Source organism: Pelodiscus sinensis, chromosome 1, assembly GCF_052426305.1.
Source record: "Pelodiscus sinensis isolate ZL-2025 chromosome 1, ASM5242630v1, whole genome shotgun sequence".
In the NCBI taxonomy this organism is placed as follows: Eukaryota; Metazoa; Chordata; order Testudines; family Trionychidae; genus Pelodiscus; species Pelodiscus sinensis.
Window position 1 is genome coordinate 69,852,602 of NC_143052.1, and position 16,221 is coordinate 69,868,822.

Below are 16,221 nucleotides of genomic sequence, written 5' to 3' on the forward strand. Positions count from 1 at the left end.
GTCCTGTCCCCAGTGCCGCCGCCTGGGCCCGCTCGGCGGCCGCTGCCGCCGCTTTTCCCCTCGCGGATGGAGTTCCCCCCGCCGGGTCAAGTGCGGACCCTACCGGGTCCGTCACATTTAAATTCCTGCTTCATTAGCAATTTTGACGTGCTTGATTTGCATCCCTCTGTTGAAAAAGGGATGCAGTCTAGACGTAGCCTCACAGAAACAAGGTGAAATAACTTCTGCTGATTCTCCTGAGCTTCCCCACACAGATAAGAGACCTTATTTGACAAAATCCAGCCTTATTTGACAAAATTACTCAGAACTTGTGATTGTATCACTGAATGCTGCACTGGTTTACACTGACATCCAGAATTTAAAAAAAACAGCCCCAGAAAAACACAGAGCAAATGAAATATTCATGGATACAAACTAGGAATCTTTCACAGAAGTGCTTTTAAAAAGGGCAAAATATTCAATAGCTAATTTAGTGTTGTCTTTGTCACACTGTGCTGGTTACTGGACAGAAAGGTTAGAATTTGGAATGGGAGGGAGGACATGCTCCCAAGTTTTAAGAGGTCTTTGCATAATCCTCAGCACTTAACCAGATCAATAGGAGTGCTCTCATTTGTTCTGGAAAAAGCAGTGAAGGTCAGCTTCTGTGTCATTTATTGCTGGCTGCCTTTGTTTACTACTATGTTGGTGACAACCTCTTTAGCTTAGTCCACTACCATGTGTGACAGTCTTTATGAAGAGATGATATTAGGGCTTCTTTCCAACTTTTGTCATAGGAACAAAATATAGAATTTGGATGCCTCAGACTCTGAATTGGGGAAATGTGTTGTATTACTTTGTATTATTCTACAGAGATATTTCCTGGATCTTCAATCTCTTGTTGGTAGTTTGGATCAATATACATATGTGTGTGTAAGGGGACTGTTACCCCTTACTAAAACTCTGTGGGAGTTTTTTGGTTTACCAGCTTCAGAAGGGGAAGGGTTCATGAGACTGACAGACCCCAGAGACAATGGAAAGCAGTCAACACTCCAGCTCAGCCTGACTGACAGGTTGTAAGTGGGGATTGTTCTGGCTCTGTCTCTGAGCAAACAGGGAGCTGAAAGAGCAGAGCGAGCTGTGTGCAGGAGAGGTCCTGCAAAGACAGAGATCTGAAAGAGGAGTACAAGAAGAAGTCCTGCAGCGACAGAACCAGACACAGACAGGCCAAGCAGTGCAGACCCTGTGTTGAGCAGCAGACTGGCAGTGCTCAGAAAGTCAAAAGGAACAGAGAAGCAACACAAAGAGCTGGAACTGGCCAAGCAGCACAGCCTGCAGCTGGATGTGGTGAGCTACTGGGACCTGCAAAGTGTGGGGAAAGGCTCTGGACTGGGAGAGGGGTCTGGCCACTTAGAGACTGAGGCTGTGTGGTCACTGCCAGTGCAAGCGTGTCCAGCCTGCAGCCCCTTGCAGCACATCCAGGGCTTCTAAGGAAGAGACTGTGAACTGTCCTTACACTCTGCAGACTGCTGTGTTGATGTCCCTGTGCTACAGAGCAGGGCTGTGTGTTCTCATTTAACCATTCTCATTGTTTCTTATTCTATTCTCTTTAATCAGTTGATGTTTAATAAATTATATTTGCTTTGAACATTATGAAGTGATCACTGGGCCAAGAAGGCCTGAAGTGTAAAGAGAGCACCTCGGAGTGGGGACACCCTAACTCCTGCCCCTAGTGACTACAAGGTCAGGGATTAAGCCCCAGGAAACCTGGGCCCAGCCTTGTTGGGGTTTCAAGGGCTCTGCTACTCAGGAGAGTGGAGGGGGAGCCCTCAGGATCAGGGAGCCGTGGGGTAAAGGAAGTGGGAGCGGGGACTCAGATCCTTTCGCTGGTTCATTTCACCGGGGTGTATAGAAGCCAGGAAAGTTCCCCACAAGAGCGGGACCATTCCCCTGCTTACATGTGCATGTACATGCACACACACACATGCACATATGCAGACTGTTAACAAGGTTAAAGAAAAAGAATGAAAAAGTAATTAGCAAAATATATTGCCCATTAAAAATCTGAGGCTTCATTCTTCAATAAAGATATTAACACGAAAAGATGACCTTATTAAAAATCGGTATGTGCTTGTAATGCAGACACACTGCTCTTGCAATTTTCCTCGGGTGCTGCTGGTTAAAAGCAGCTTTGTGCAGGAAATATATTACTGAAATAGAAAAACCAGGACATTACTGAAAGGCATTTCCAATCTGTGATCTTCCTTGTACTCATAAGTAACTTCAGAACAGAATAGACACATACAGCCATCTATATTAAAATGCCACAATATAGTTAAAATTAGCTCCACAGATGAGGGCAGAAGCAAGCCATGTATGTCCTTACTACATTTTTTTTGGAGTGCTTGCAGGCTTGAACACACACACATATATTTTATCATAAAGCAATAGTGGAAACAAAATATAGCTGATACAAAAGACATATTTTGCTGAAAGGAGACCATAGTAGGCAGCCTTATCCAGTGGTTAGGTCAGCTGCTAGATTTAGGTTCTTTTACTTATTTTGGAGAAATCTTCTATGCAAGCCTGAGGAAGTCACTTTCTGTCTTTGTAATTCAATTTTCCTATTTGTGAAAGGGGAACTCCACTAATTCTTTGTCAAGCACTTTGCAACAATTGGTGGAAAGATGCTCTGCATCAATGATTACCATCAAATTATTTTGTGACAGGGCGGCCTTGCAAGCTTGCTGCTTGCTTAAGTGCCCCTTGCAAGCCTCCTGCTTGATTAAGTGCCCCTGCAATCTTCCCATTTGTGGTGATCCCTAATGGAGGTTTCTCAGATGGGTTTGCCATGACTCAACCCTCCAGTCGAGTCACACCCCTCCCAGCATATACAGTCCACCCAGGGCCTAACCCAGTACCCCTCTGCTGGTATATCTGTAGCCCTTCCTGGGATCAGTCTTTATATAGTCCTGGCCTGCAATGGTAATGGACCTCTAGGACTTCTTCTCTGGAGATGCTGTCTTTCTCTAGCCCGCCTTAGGCTTGGTTCTTTCTGAGGACCAGAAACAAGTCAGGAGCTCCTTCTAGCTTCCCAGGTGCGTGCAACAACAGTTCTGTCCATGGTCCTGCTAGTGCTGCTGTTGCTCCTTCTGCCAGCCCAGAACACAGTTCTCACTCCTCCAATTCCAGGCACCACTGACCCTGATTAGCTGTTTCCTGCTGCGTCTCTTATTGTCTGCGTCCACACAACCACTGTAGGCTGATTGGAGGAATTCTGTACTGCTCCTCTGTGGGTCAGAGTGTGGCAGCGTCCTGAGGCCTCCAGCAGGGGGCTTCAGGGCCGGCACCACCCCATCACAGGTTTCTTGAAATCTGAAAGCCCATTAGATAGAGTATCAAGTCTATGGACAGCAGTCATTTTTTAAAGTCTGAACAATCCTGTTTGAATTGCAACAGAATAACAAGCTGCTGTAACATTAGTAGGAGGTTCTAGAATGATGACTGGAACTGCTTAATATGTGCTCAGCAACAGTTGGAACAAAAGAAAGTTGTACCTGACCAGACAGGTAGGAATATTACAAGCAGAGCACATGCAGTGAATTTCATTTAGCAGAATCTGATAGTCAGTGAGGCTGGCATTTCCTACCTCTCGATAATCATTACCCAAGAAGCCAGGGATGATGACATCTTAAAACTAGAGATAGTCCCACACCAAATCTCTGCACCAGAAATACAAACAATTTTTAAATAGATGAATATATTGCTCTAGAAATGCTGGCAGGAGGTAGTACATGGCTTTCAGACAGCCATCCAGCTGGAACAAACACACCTGTAAAGAGAGGATAACATAGATAAAAAACAATTATACATGCAGTATTGCCAGTTCCAAGTGTTCAGAAATTTTGATGCATGCCTTCAAAATCATGTAATTAATCAAATGATTAATTGATTATTTTATAAAAATAATAAAATGTGGAGAGTTTTGATTTGCATTCTGAATTTTTTAGGCTTTAGGGCATACTTTGTGATTTGGGTCACAGTTTCAATCTTCTCTCCACAGTCTCAAGAACTAGCTTTTTTTTAATTGAAAGCTAACATTCTCATGTATAAGAAGATTCCTGGGACCAGGGCTTTAAGAAAAATAATCAAAACACTCCAAAGACTGCTGAGCTAGAATGCAGTATATTGTTATGCTGGAATATTAATTTCTGCCTTCAACTGGTTATTTTAGCAGGGGAACTGGAATAATTTTTATAGTGGAGGTGCTAAGAGCCATCAAACCAAACTGTAAACTCTGTATATGATGGACACTAACTTCAAGCCTTCTGCAGCACCTCCCATACTCTTAGTTCTAGCACCTATGTATTTAAGTCAACAATGTGATGCTGTTACAAAAAAGGCGAATGTCATTCTGAGATGTATTAACAGGTGTATTTTATGCAATACACAAAAGATACTTACCCCCACTCTACACAGCAATGGTGAGGTCGCAGAACGAGTACTGTCTCTAGTTTGAGGTAGTACACTTTAAAAATGGCATCAACAATCTGGCAAGTCTAGAAGAGAGCCACAAAAATGATAAAAGATTTAGAAAAACTGACCTATGAGGATGGGTTGAAAAAACTAAGGATATGTAGTCTAACGAAGAGAAGACTGACTGGGGACATGCCAAAAGGATTCAAATATATAATCAATTATTCTCTATGTGCACTGAGGACAGGACAAAAAATAATCAGCAAAGAATGCAGCAAGGGAGATTTAGGTTTGATTTAAGGAAAAACTTTCTAATTATAAGGATAGTTAAGCACCAGAACAGATTACCTAGTGAAGTTGTGGAATGCCCTTCCCTGCAGATTTTTAAGAACTGCCTGTCACAAATGGTCTAATTATACTTGGTCCCAGCTCAGATTTTGGGAGGGGGATGAACTACATGATGTCTAGAGCTTCCTTCCAGCCCTACATTTCTATGATTCTGTAGAGAATTACAAAGCTTGTTGAAGCTGTTACTCTGCAAACTAGATACCAGGGTTCCATGTGACCCCCATGTCAAATTTTTTGGTTTTTCAAATTGTCACTAAAATCAATATATTTCTGCTCAATGGTGTCTAGGTCATTCCTGGACATTTTGGATTTGATTGAATGCAGTGTTCAAAAGTTATAACATTGTCACCCAACATCAAACACATATTGTCACTCAATGATATTAATAAGGCAGCAGGTTTAAAGCAAACAAAAGGAAGCACTTCACACAACACACAGTAAAAATGTGGAACTCCTTGCCAGAGGATATTTTGAATGCCAAAATTAGAATGTGGTGCAGAAAACAAAAAACAACAAAAAAAAAACTAAGTTCATGGAGAATAGGTTCTTCAGTAGCTATTAGAAGACAGGATACTGGGCTAATTGGACTATTGGTCTGATCCAGTATGGGCAGCCTTCTATTCAGAGACATGCCATCAAATGGAGTGTAAGGACCAGCTATAACAGTTAATACTGTACAGCTTCTGATTAGACAAGGTCTTAGTACAAAAATAATTTAAAGAGTCAAGGATTGCTATGTAACCTGGGAGGATTTAAAAAAATCTTTTCTCCTATTTTTGACAGGCATGAGTAAATATTACTGCCAACTCATCAGAATGTGGATTAAAAAAGGAAACACATTTTAATGGCAGTTTTGAATTAAAAAGCTGTTGATCATTAAAAGTTTTTAGAATATGAATGCCTACTGGTACTCTAATATTTTGGAAGTCTATAGCAGATTTCAAAGCACTTCATGATCATTAATGAACTAACCATCATGAATCCTCAGGGCATGTCTACACTGGGGAGTTAATATGAAATAACTCCCCTTATTTCAAAATAACAAGGCAAGCGTCCACACTATTTGGCCTGTTATTTCAAAATAATGGACTTGTTATTTCAAAATAATAACTCCTACTTGTGAAGAGGAATAAGCTTATTTCAAAATAGTTATTTCAGAAGTTACTATTTCATAATAAGTTATTTCAAAATAATTTCCTAGTGTTCACATGACCTAAAATACCTCCCACATATGTTCATTGTTAAATGATATACAAATGTTAGTTGGCTATAATAACTTGGATCGGGTTTCTTATAAATGCAAGAGTTATAATAATTTCAAAAGAGTTTTCATAACTTGAGAAATAAAAGGGGAAGGTGGCAGGGCATAGAGATAATCATCATGATTGGCATGATTTTCCGGAAATGCTTTTAACGGAAAAGTTTTCCATTAAAAGCATTTTCGTAACAGAGTGTCTAGATTGGCATGGATGCTTTTCTGCAAAACCACTTTTTGCAGAAAAGCGTCCGTGCCAATCTAGACGCGCTTTTCCACAAAAAAGCCCCGATCGCCATTTTCGCGATTGGGGCTTTTTTGCAGAAAACAAATCTGAGCTGTCTACACTGGCCCTTTTGCACAAAAGCTTTGCGTAAAAGGGACTTTTGCCTGAACGGGAGCAGAATAGTATTTCCGCAAGAAGCACTGATTTCTTACAATAAGAAGTCAGTGCTTTTGCGGAAATTCAAGCGGCCAGTGTAGACAGCTGGCAAGTTTTTCCAGAAAAGCGGCTGATTTTCTGGAAAAACTGGCCAGTCTAGACACAGCCCATGAGCCTGACTTCTGAGATTTTTCTTATGTAACAAAGGGAGCTCTGTTTTCTTATTCATTGCTAGTTTGTTGCAGTCATGTAAATTCATTATGCTTGGCCATAAGCTTCTTCTATCTATTTATATAAGTACAGTTGGCTCAAATCATAGATCTGTTGGTACAAGATTAACTATTAACCAGTACACTTATTGACACAGGGAAACTGTGAGGAAGGTTTTCCGAAAACAAGTCTATACAGGGAAAGTCACCACATGTTGCAAGAGCTAGATTATGCTCTATTTGAACTTGGGTGAAAAGGAGCATCAACAAAGTCATTCCCTCCACTCCCACCCTCAAATCTCAGAACTGGACCTGGAATCTCCAAATACAACTTTTTTGACCTCATCTCTACTTCCCCTTACTTTTCAGCCAGAGTCATTGGCTAGGCATGAGAGGGAAAGTATGATCCTTTCAGAAGGCTGCAAAATCTTATTTCCAATAGTAAACATGACTAGGTTATAATTTTTGAAGGGTTGTGAAGCAGTTGCAGGGCTGAGCCTAAAAGTTCAATTTAACTCTAAGAAACATGATACATAATAATTTTAAAATGTCCTTGTTTTAGCTTGAGAGTCTCAGAATTGACTTGAGCAATATTATGAAAAGAGTGTTAGTATAATTGTACAAGACTAAATATCATTCTGGTGCATTGCCAGAGAGCCTTAGAACATTGTGTGCTGAGCTTGTGTTTGTGAGTGAGGGTTGGTGTGTGTTCTTTTTCGTTTTTTGTTTATTTATTTATTTATTTTCCCCTGTGTTTGAGAGTGAGGCTTTTTTTCCCCCCACCTCCCCTCTGCCCTCCCCCTCCCCTTGATGGAGTTTGTGCTGTGATTGGCAGGTGGAAACTGTTGGCTTCTAATTAAAGTTTGAATTCTAGAAGCCTCTGCTGATTCGCTGAGCCTTGGTATATAAGGCAGTGGGCAAGTGACCAAGGAGCTTGTGAACAGGTGATTGCTAACAGGGAGTTTTGAGAGGGAGTTCGGAAGGGGAGCGGGAAGGGCGGGAGGTTCTCTTGCCTTTGTTTTTAAATCCCTTTTCCAGGACTGCAGCGATGGTTGGTGATGTGTCTGCTGTTGTTACCTGCACAGCGTGTGCCATGTTTGTCTTCCTCCCGGAAGAAAGAACGGATTTCATCTGCACCAAGTGCAAGCTGGTCGTCATTTTGGAAGAAAAAATTAGAGGACTGGAGGCCCAAGTGTCGACCCTATGCTTGATCAGAGAGGATGAAGACTTCCTCGATAGAAGGCAGCATTTAATCCTTCAAGCACGGCAGGCAGAAGAGCCAGAGAGGGCAGTATGTGACCAAGAAGAGAACTGGCAGCATGTAACTTCTAGAAGGGGAAAAAGGCCAGCACGGGAATCCCCCAATGCTATAGAGGTAAGTAGTCGCTTTCAAGCTCTCTCCACAGGCTCTGCAGTGCTGAAAGCTCTGGAAGGGACCTCACAAGGAAGAAACCAGAAGGGAACACCATCTACTGGAAGGTATGGGATGCGTAGTCCTACGGATGGGGGTTCCACAGCCACCACGCCCAAAAGGAAACGACGGGTGGTGGTGGTCGGGGACTCCCTCCTAAGAGGGACTGAGCCATCCCTCTGCCGTCTGGACCTGGAATCTCGAGAGGTGTGCTGCTTACCAGGAGCTCGCATTCAGGATGTCACTGAGAGGCTTACCAAGCTGATCAAACCTTCGGATCGCTACCCCTTCCTGCTTCTCCACGTGGGAACTAATGATACGGCCAAGTAACACTTGAGCGTGTTACTGCGGATTATGTAATGCTAGGAAGAAGGATCCAAGAATTTGGAGCGCAAGTGGTATTCTCCTCCATCCTCCCTGTTGAAGGGAAAGGTCTGGTCAGGGATCGTCGAATTGAGGACGTAAATGCGAGCTTACGCAGATGGTGTCGCAGAGAGGGCTTTGGTTTCTTCGACCATGGGACTCTGTTCCAGGCGCAATGATTGTTAGGAAGAGATGGGATCCACCTAACGAAGAGAGGAAGGAGCATCTTCGCGGGCAGGCTTGCAAACCTAGTGAGGGCTTTAAACTAGGTTCGTCGGGGGACGGTGACCAAAACCCTGAGGGGAGTGGGAAAGTCGGATACCGGGAAGAAATGCAGAGAGGAAGTGGCAAGAAAGGAGGACCCATGTTTCGAATGGAGAAGATAGGACAATCAACTGGTTACCTGAAGTGTTTGTACACTAATGCGAGACGCCTGGGCAACAAACAGGAAGAACTGGAGGCCCTGGCCCAGACCAAGAAATATGATTTAATTGGGATAACAGAGACTTGGTGGGATGACTCGCATGACTGGAGCGCTGTCATGGAAGGGTATAGACTGTTCAGGAACAACAGGCAGGGGAGAAAAGGAGGAGGAGTTGCACTATATGTAAGAGAGCACTACGATTGCTCTGAACTCCAGTATAAAGAGGGAGAAAAACCTGTTGAGAGTCTATGGGTTAAGTTTAAAGGAGCAAACAACAGCATTGATGTTGTGGTTGGTGTTTGCTACAGGCCACCGAATCAGGTGGATGAGGTAGATGAGGCTTTCTTCGGACAACTGTGCGAAGCTTCCAGATCGCAGGCCCTGGTTCTCGTGGGGGACTTTAATCACCCTGACATCTGCTGGGAAACCTATACGGCAGTACACAGGTAATCCAGGAAGTTTTTGGAGAATGTTGGGGATAACTTCTTGACACGGGTGCTGAAGGATCCGACCAGGGGCCGTGTGCAGCTTGACCTGCTGCTCACAAACAGGGAGGAACTAATAGGGGAAGTGGAGGTGGGTGACAACCTGGGAAGCAGTGATCATGAGATGGTAGATTTCAGGATCCTGACCAAAGGAAGAAAAGAGAGTATTAAAATACACACCTTGGACTTCAAAAAAGCAGATTTTGACTCCCTCCGACATTTGATGGGCAGAATCCCCTGGGATGTTAACATGAAGGGGAAAGGAGTCCAGGACAGCTGGCAGTATTTTAAAGAAGCCTTATTGAAGGCACAGAAAGAAACCATCCCGACGCGCAGCAAGAGAGGCAAACATGGTAGGAGACCGGACTGGCTTACAGGGGAAATCCTTGGTGAACTTAAGCACAAAAAGGAAGCTTACAAAGAGTGGAAACTTGGACAAATGACCACGGAGGAGTTTAAAGGTATAGCTCGAGAATGCCGGGTGGTTATCAGGAAGGCGAAAGCGCAAATGGAATTGCGACTGGCTAAGGATGTGAAGGATAACGAAAAAGATTTCTACAGGTATGTTAAGAAGAAGAAGGTGATCAGAGAGGGTGTGCGGCCCCTAATGGATGAAGGAGGTAACCTAGTGACAGATGATGTGGGGAAAGCTGAAGTACTCAATGCTTTCTTTGCCTCTGTATTCACGGACAAGGTCGGCTCCTGGACTTCTGCGCCAAGTGACGCAAGATGGAATGAAGATGGACAGCCCGTGGTGGGTAAAGAACAGGTTAGGAACTATTTAGAAAAGCTAAACGTACATAAATCCATGGGTCCGGACTTAGTGCATCCGAGGGTACTGAGGGAGTTGGCAAATGTCATTGTGGAGCCTTTGGCTATTATCTTGGAAAAGTCGTGGAGATCGGGAGAAATCCCGGATGACTGGAAAAAGGCAAATGTAGTGCCCATCTTCAAAAAAGGGAAGAGGGATGATCCAGGGAACTATAGGCCGGTCAGTCTTACCTAGGTTCCTGGAAAAATCATGGAAGGGATCCTTAAGGAATCCATAATGAGGCACTTGGATGAGAGGAAAGGGTATGTCTACACTACCCCGCTAGTTCTAACTAGCGGGGTAATGTAGGCATACCGCACTTGCAAATGAAGCCCGGGATTTGAATTTCCCGGGCTTCATTTGCATAAGCCGGGTGCCGCCATTTTTAAATCCCGGCTGGTTCGAACCCCGTGCCGCGCGGTTACACGCAGCACGAACTAGGTAGTTCGGACTAGGCTTCCTAGTTCGAACTACCATTACTCCTCGTGGATTTAACTACCGTTACTCCTCGAACCAGCCGGGATTTAAAAATGGCGGCGCCCGGCTTATGCAAATGAAGCCCGGGAAATTCAAATCCCGGGCTTCATTTGCAAGTGCGGTATGCCTACATTACCCCGCTAGTTCGAACTAGCGGGGTAGTGTAGACATACCCAAAGTGATTAGGAATAGTCAGCATGGATTCACAAAGGGCAAGTCATGCCTGACCAAGCTAATTAGCTTCTATGATGAGGTAACTGGCTCGGTGGACATGGGGAAGTCAGTGGATGTTATATACCTTGACTTTAGCAAGGCTTTTGATACGGTCTTCCACAATATTCTTGCCAGCAAGTTAAGGGATTGTGGATTGGATAAATGGATGGTAAGATGGATAGAAAGATGGCTAGAAGGCCGGGCCCAGCGGGTAGTGATCAATGGCTCGATGTCAGGATGGCGGTCGGTTTCTAGCGGAGTGCCCCATGGTTCGGTTCTAGGACCGGTTTTGTTCAATATCTTTATTAATGATCTGGATGAGGGGATGGATTGCACCCTCAGCAAGTTTGCGGATGACACTAATCTGGGGGGAGAGGTAGATACGCTTAAGGGCAGAGCTAGGGTACAGAATGACTGAGACAAATTGGAGGATTGGGCCACAAGAAATCTGATGAGGTTCAACAAGGACAAGTGTAGAGTCCTGCACTTGGGATGGAAGAATCCCAAGCATAGTTACAAGCTGGGGACCAACCGGTTAAGTAGTAGTTCTGCAGAAAAGGACCTGGGGGTTACAGTGGATGAGAAGCTAGATATGAGTCAACAGTGTGCCCTTGTAGCCAAGAAGGCTAATGGCATATTAGGTTGCATTAAGAGGAGCATTGCCAGCAGATCCAGAGATGTCATCATTCCCCTTTATTCGGCTTTGGTGAGGCCGCATCTGGAGTATTGTGTCCAGTTCTGGGCCCCCCACTACAAAAAGGATGTGGACGAATTGGAGAGGTTCCAGCGGAGGGCAACCAAAATGATTAGGGGGCTGGAGCATATGACTTATGAGGAGAGGCTGAGGGACTTGGGTCTGTTTAGTCTGCAGAAGCGAAGAGTGAGGGGGGATTTGATAGCAGCCTTCAACTTCCTGAAGGGAGGTTCCAAAGAGGATGGAGAGAGGCTGTTCTCAGTAGTGACAGATGGCAGAACAAGGAGCAATAGTCTCAAGTTGTGGTGGGAGAGGTCCAGGTTGGATATTAGGAAAAACTATTTCACTAGGAGGGTGGTGAAGCACTGGAATGGGTTACCTAGGGAAGTAGTGGAGTCTCCATCCCTAGAGGTGTTTAAGTCTCGGCTTGACAAAGCCCTGGCCGGGTTGATTTAGTTGGAATTGGTCCTGCCTAGAGCAGGGGGCTGGACTTGATGACCTTCTGAGGTCTCTTCCAGTTCTATGATTCTATGATTCAACAATAAGAATACAGTATTTGAGTTGTTACCTAAGTCACATGATATATCATGTGCTCCGATTGGACATTCAGATTTTTATAAACAGGTGACAGAAGACGTCACTAGTGGAAGTGCCAGGGAGGTGATGGGGAGCACGAGACAGAGAAAGAGAGAGAGAAGCGTGGAAGCATGCTTGGACATTTTGAAGCACTGGGTTGTAGCTACCTTTTGCTAATTTTGCACTCTGCCTTTGTGGCTTTTGCTGTTGATTCCCTACCTCTCGGCTCCCTAACTGGTTCTGCTGCTTGTTTGCTCCCCTTTCGCTTCCCATTTCTCCTCTATGATAGCAGTAGTGCTAGGGCACTTGGTTGCAATCTCAAACCTTCCAGGTTAGGAGGAGGTGGGCATTTTATTGTTGTCCCCAAGAAACAATCTCTCTTGTCTCAGTGTCTAGCCACACTGAAGGTGCAGAGGCTGGAATATGTTCAACGTATCTATGAGGAACCTATCATTCTGCAGCTTGATAGTCCCCTTCCCATCTCACCATTCTCATGCTTGATCTCACAATCATCTTCCTAAGCCCGAAATACACCGACATCTTAAATAGAGATGCTGGAATTATTCAGTAATGAAATACAAAGAGCAGAGATGTCTTTGTCTCCAGGTGGGGTGGATGATGGTTGCACCTTGCTAATTAGTTTGAGTGTTTGGGACTCTTCCTTCCTTATTTACCAATAGGTTTCTTCCTCCCTGGGTCATTCCATTTTATACATTAGCCAGAGTCCCTGCTTTTGCTTTTCCTCTTCCTCTCTGCCTATGCTGTATTTCTCATCTTACCTTTTCATTGGCTTTTTTTCTCACTACCTCCCCTTTTTTTGTTGACTTGCTCAAATGTAACACAACTCCCCCCCCCCCATGTTCGAGTCCACTGTTCAATTCCAGTAAATTTGAGCATCTTCTAAGTTTAAATGAGTTCACTGATCACTGTAAAAATGTTTGCATGTAAGTAAGAATCAGGAATGTGCAAAGATCTATGAGCTATGTCATTGTCAAGTCTAGCGGTGAGCAACAGCATTCGAAATATCAGGATAAATAAACAGAAGCACATGGGAAAGAGTCACGGCTATTAAAAAACAGCCCATAGAGATTTCTACTTGTTAAAGAAACATATTGTGCATCACTGGTGTCTGGCAGATTTGCACCCGTTAAGTATTTTTGGGCAGCAAAGCTGTCTACCCACTTGAGGTCAGTTTAACAAATGTATTTACTGCACCATGTCTTTGCCTCCCTATGTTGTGACTTGTTCCCCATGCCCAGAATTTAATTAGAGTGAAACAATGTAATCTGACAGGATCACAGTTTGCTGCCACAACGTGAAAAGGGCTAACCCTTCTTTAGGAGAACAGAAAAACTGAGGAGTTAATCTTCACACTAATTAACATCAGTCCAACCCAAAAGATATTTTATGGGCTGTTTATTCCATTAAGAGTCCAAAATAGCAGGTTAGGTTGCAGTAGCCTACTGTGGTCAGCAGACTGCCAGCTCTCAAACCTGTCAATTATTTTCAGGTCAGTCAAAAGGAAATGCTTTATTGTGTCTGGAATATCAGGTCTGTTAATGAACTAGGAAGTCAGAGTGTTATCACAGGGTATGTCTACACTGCAATTAGACACTCTCAGCTGGCCAGTGCCAGTTGATTCAAGCTCTCAGGGTGGTTTAATTGCAATGTAGATGCTCAGCTTTGGGCTTAAGCCTGGACTCTAGCTAGGCTATGTCTACACTGGCAGGTTGTCGCGCCAGAAGTATGCAAATGAGGCTAAGCATGGAATATCGCTGAGCCTCATTTGCATACCTCATGAGCTGCCATTTTTGCAGAAGAGGCTCTTGCGCTAGAAGGAGCTGTCTACACTGCCCCTTCTTGCGCAAGAAAAACCCTCTTGCGCAATGCCGTTATTCCTAAAGATAATCAGCATAGTGACATTACGCAAGAGGGTTTTTCTTGCGCAAGAAGGGGCAGTGTAGACAGCTCCTTCTAGCGCAAGAGCCTCTTCCACAAAATGGCAGCTCATTAGGTATGCAAATGAGGCTTGGCGATATTCCACACTTAACCTCATTTGCATACGTCTGGCGCAACAACCCACCAGTGTAGACATAGCCTAGGATCCTGAGAGTGAGGAAGGTCCCGGATCTCAGGAGCTGTAACATCTGTACTACAATTGAATAGTCCTGTAGCCCAAGCCCTAGTCAGCTGAATCAGAATAGCTGCAGGTTTTTAATTGCAGTATAGACATTTTCTAAGTTAGAAAAAGAGGCTAATAGGCCATTCATAGAACACAATGTTGAGACTTCAAAAAAAGCGCATTTGAGAGTTTGTGTGGTCACAATTTTCAGGAGTAGCCTCTGTTTCTTGGATGCTTCAATTTTTGCAGGCCCAGGTTGAGACACGTTAGGCCTTTTCAGCAATGCTTACATACCTACCTCTGACTCAGTTGGTGTTGTGGGTGCTAAGCACTTCCAAAAATGTCAAGCTGCCTCAAGATGGGCACCCAAAAAAACAGTGTCCACATCTGAAAGTGTTGGTATGCCCTACTTTGTGTAGTATTACAGATTCATTTTGTTGATACTGTGTTTTATTGTCGCAAGATATCAGGTCTTTCTTGCACCAACCCAGTACATGAAGACGTGACCCAAGTCAAAATTGCCTGCAGTACCTGAGAAAAAACCCTTTATCTACAGGTTACTATCTCTGTCCCAGCCCTTTATTCTTCCACAGCAGGCAAACTAAGTTCTGGGATAGGGTTTTAAAGTGAGGTCCACTCTGCCCTACAAGGACAGAGATTCTGTTGCCCTTTTTGTAAGAGAAGAGGTTGCTTCCAGTGTTCTTAGTTTTACAGTGCAGGCCGACAAAGGGCGAATACTGTCTGTGTGCCAGGTGGAGAGTAACAGCTGCATAAGAGATGAAGAGGTATGCACAGCTAGAGTGAAAGAACTTTATAAATAATCATTCAGTCTTAAAGGTAGTATAACTGCTATAGCTTCAATTTCTGAGCATAAAGGGATAATGAATGTAGGCCTACCACAAAGCAATCAACCTACCTCCTGATGCGGAACACAAAATCATTTAAAATCCGGCATTGTGTTTTCTCAATGTCCCTTCATGTTTCTTGCTGCAAAATGTCCTCCTAGCACACAGCAAATTTTGACTGAAATAATCCATAAATCAATATTGAGTTAGTCATAAGGATTATCCTCTCTGAGCTGTTCTGAAAGCTTGGGTTCTCTATTTATCCTGAAACAGTTTCAGGGCACTTTTTAAAATCTCTAGTACGGCTATGGATGCATGTGATATGAATCATTCTCTGTCGATACCAGAATGCTAAACAAAGGCCACCCAAAGAGGATTTACACTATCAAGTATAAAAATGCTAAATGATCAGCCTAGTCCTTCAGATTCTGAATTCTGGTTTTTGTCTTTGAGGAACCTTTGGAGAGAAGAGGCATGCTAAGCTGGTCCCCTCTAATATCATGCCACTTTGCTCTGGCATAATGCACATTAAAACTCTAGCATTGGAGAGTTAAGTACTAGCTGTAAAGCTGTCCAGAACTGGGAAGAGCAAACAAATAGCACTGCAGCCACAAAAAGACAGTCAGGGTTCACCCAGCAGTGCTGCACCAGATAAGTCTCTGTGAAAGGGATCTAGGCCTCTTGAACCCTTGATTTTGAAGGACCCAGGCTCAGCACCCTAAACAATAAGGCAAAGTAAAGGCAGTCCTTCCATTTCTCCAGAGAGTCTAGGTGGCAGAAGCTCTTCAACCATTCCCCTGGGAAGCAGCCCATGCTCTGTGAGGCTCGGAAGCTGCAACTCTGCTTCCATCTGAGGGCCATTTGTAGTGGGCTTGCATCTTCACTTTTAAGGACCTGTACAACTCCAGTTTTGACAGGCCTCACAGCTGCACCAAGCTCAAGCTGACTGGGCCCAGAGGAGCTGTTTAACCCCTCCCAGACTGGGCTGACAAACTGTCCCATTGAATACAGAACCCAAAATCCATTGTCCAGTCCAGACTCCCCCATTCCCTGCATAAAGAAGTGTATGGTATTTCAATTGCCTCTGACACAGGCCCACCAATGGGGCGTGGGGGCTAAGGAGGCAGTTGCCCTGGGGGCAGGTGATTCAAAGG

The 16,221-nt window shown here is 44.2% G+C and overlaps 1 long non-coding RNA gene across 1 annotated transcript in view; it reads right to left on the reverse strand.

Annotated features, from left to right (window-relative positions):
* Positions 1-1,941: 1,941 nt before the first annotated feature.
* The window catches only part of LOC112545528 (uncharacterized), a 59,089-nt gene continuing 44,809 nt past the window's right edge, over positions 1,942-16,221 (reverse strand). The window contains exons 3-4 of the long non-coding RNA XR_003089025.3: positions 4,441-4,535; positions 1,942-3,808 (exon numbers count right to left, since the gene is read on the reverse strand). This is a non-coding gene — a long non-coding RNA (uncharacterized LOC112545528). The remainder of the gene's footprint in view (positions 3,809-4,440; positions 4,536-16,221) is intronic.